At 36.7% G+C, this 2,993-nt stretch overlaps 1 long non-coding RNA gene across 1 annotated transcript; it reads right to left on the bottom strand.

Moving 5' to 3' along the window:
* Positions 1–2,242: 2,242 nt before the first annotated feature.
* LOC138913888 (uncharacterized) lies at positions 2,243–2,993 on the bottom strand. The gene is made up of 3 exons (XR_011419765.1): positions 2,887–2,993; positions 2,435–2,625; positions 2,243–2,370 (listed from the first exon to the last, which is right to left on the bottom strand). It is a non-coding gene; the product is annotated as an uncharacterized lncRNA (long non-coding RNA).

Here is a 2,993-nt window from a genome sequence, read left to right on the forward strand (position 1 = left end):
TCCCATTTTCCCACAATTGCGCTTAAACCTTTAAATTATCGGCTAAAGTTTCGCTGTATGCACATAGTTTGGCCTGTAAGGCGGTAAATCCAGCGCTTCTTTCTCCGGAAGCCTGCGGCTTGCTCTCACCTCCGAATTTCTGAGCTGCCGCCTCCTGTGCTTTTCTGCTCCTTTCTTATCCGACAGCTGGAATTCCCCCTCCTGTCCCGTCTCAAAATCGCCCAGAGAGCGAAAGCAAAGTATTAAAAAAGTTTTCAAATTTTCGTGAAGCCCGGCAAGAGCAGGTTGCTCTTTATTGCGTTAAAAATTTTCGCTTTCACAAAGCATTATCTACGTTTCGCTCCTCGCTCCTCGCTCCTCCCAAAAACACGCACCACACTTACTATCGACAGTCGTGGGCGGCGCGACGCCCCGACGGCTTTTTCCGTGAGCTCTGTAATTGATTTATGTGTGCAAACGTGCGTTGAACGTCTGCTTACAATTTACCGACCGCCCGGTCCCCAAATCACGTCCGAGCAGTGGTCGCTACAAAAAATTGTATGGCCAAGATGTACGATTTAAAAGCCCAGACTACAAGATACCTTTTTCCAAAAAGTCAACACGATATACCATTAAAAGCAGAGTATAAATCGGCTGTACAAACAAAATTTACTATATTTAATTGCTTTCTTAAAAACTGTTTTAGAATTTCGCTAGAAAATACCCGCTAAAGATACTTAGAACAGCACTCCCCGTTTCATGAAAAATTTCTTACACAATGCATCTCCTCTATTAAAAAATACTCTACAAATAGGACACACTCCTAAATACCCACTAGTTTTAAAACAAGAATCCTTGAAAGAGACAAAAATGAAAGCAAAGGAGACTTCATTGGCCGCATGTAGAAGTTCGCCTCTGAAGTACAAATGAGCCCAAAAAAGCCCAAAACTGTTGCATAATGGATGATTTGAGTGGACTAAATGTGTGCCAGAATAGAAAAGCACGAAGAATTCACCGAATGATATAACAAAGATATTCTTCGTTTCTAAAGTTTTAACAAGTACAAACGTCTTCTTCACTGCGTTGCAAACTTTTGACTGAAATTATAATACCCTCTGCAAGGGTATAAAAACCAAGACATTCGCACGCGACACAAATAGAAGTGACTTTTTTGACTTCCTGCTTAACTTTCGATTGTAACGAAACTTGAAGGAAGTTAATTTCATAGTGTTCCTTGTTCTTTATTCTTTAAAGTGTATTTGGTTTGGTTACAAAATATTGCGTAGTTATTTTTCTAATGGCATTGAAGTGACTGTCACACCCTACATGTCAAACGCGGAAGTTTTTTCCCTCATTTTCTTAGGTGGTTTTTCAGTAACTTTAACGCCAAAAAAAACGTTTAAGAGACACTTTAAAAAATACCGAAAAATTACTTTTTGTCCATAAAACAGGTTTGTGTTGGAAAATGATCCAAGGATACATAAATTACTTAGCTTAGTTGAGGATCCACCTAACTAGAATAAAATCTCAGTGCAAATCAAATAGAAATATGTTTTTATCAAGTATCAAGCTTTTTGGCTTGCCCCAAAAAAAAATGATCATAGAAACTAAACTATTTGTACATTAAAAGTAAACTATTGAGTGTCAAAAATTTCTCAATACTCTGAGTATTAACCTAATGACTTCGATGTGTTTATCTACACTTAGAAGCATTGTGCGTAAATGTATGTATTTTCATGGAAACAAGTATTTTGCGCAATACAAACATATACGTTTGTAACTCCTTTTCGTGCGCAAAATACTTGTTTCCATGAAAATACATACATTTACGCACAATGCTTCTAAGTGTAGATAAACACAGCGCACTTTTTCCATTTCAACCCCTCCCACCGGGAAAATTCCTATGGAAAATAACATATTTTCAAGAGGTTTCTCCATAGAAGCGGAAGGGACTAAACCTCATTCACCCCTTACATTTCTTCCATCTCTGGTTTCAAAATACACGGGGGTGACACAAAAAGTAAGGGGGAAATGAGGTTTCTATCTGGATCTCTGGCAGAAGAATGCAGGACAAAATCCACTGGTTTTTCGACTTCCCGCATTATAGATTTTCCACACGTACCCAGTTATGGTTTTCCTCCACTTGCAATCTCTGCTTTTCTACACCCTCCCAGTTTTGGTTTTTCCAGACCCTCGCAGTTTTGGTTTTGCACTGCTTTGCAGTATCTGATTTTCCACAATAAAAATCTTGTTTTTTGTAATATTTGTTTGTGTATTTATTAATAATATTTACAATCGAAGCATTGGAACTACAAATTTTTAATGCCTGAAGCATTCCCGGGTTTTGCTTGGCCGAATGCAGTACTTAGATATCCATTTCTTGTCTGTCTTCTGAAAATATCAAACATAATTTAGATATGAATGTAAGACCAGGAATAATAATAAGAGTAATTACCATTATTAGGTCTCCGCACAAAATTAAAGGATCTCTCCAGAAATTATGCCTGGTTTGCCATGGCCGATCATTTACCCTCTGTTCAGTTGTTTTATGTCGGGTATCTATATCAAAAACTATGAGAAGAAAAAATAAAATATGACAAACGCAGGCGCAACACTTCTGGTCCCAAGAGGTCTCAGTCGTCCTGGCTGAAATAAATGTAATATTTTGATTAAGTTAAACAACTAAGTTAGTACTGAAGTACTATTTATACAACCATTTAATGAACACCTCACACCATTTACCACTGGTAAAGATTAAAAACATTTCAAGTGTCACTGAAATGCAGAATTTGTGTTGAAGATAGCATCCGGAGGCGTTATTTATTAATGGCGAAAATATCTGTGATACTAACCTTTGTAACGCTGAAATAAAGGTTATAAAAAAACAAAATTCATTTTATCACTCACCTTTTTATTGTTTTTTAGATTAAAATTAACTATTTTCACTTTTTTTTCACTTTTTCCAACAAATTTAAAAATGATGTGACCCTGCATCATATACTTGATAATACTAA

Source organism: Drosophila takahashii, chromosome X, assembly GCF_030179915.1.
Source record: "Drosophila takahashii strain IR98-3 E-12201 chromosome X, DtakHiC1v2, whole genome shotgun sequence".
Classification (NCBI taxonomy): Eukaryota; Metazoa; Arthropoda; class Insecta; order Diptera; family Drosophilidae; genus Drosophila; species Drosophila takahashii.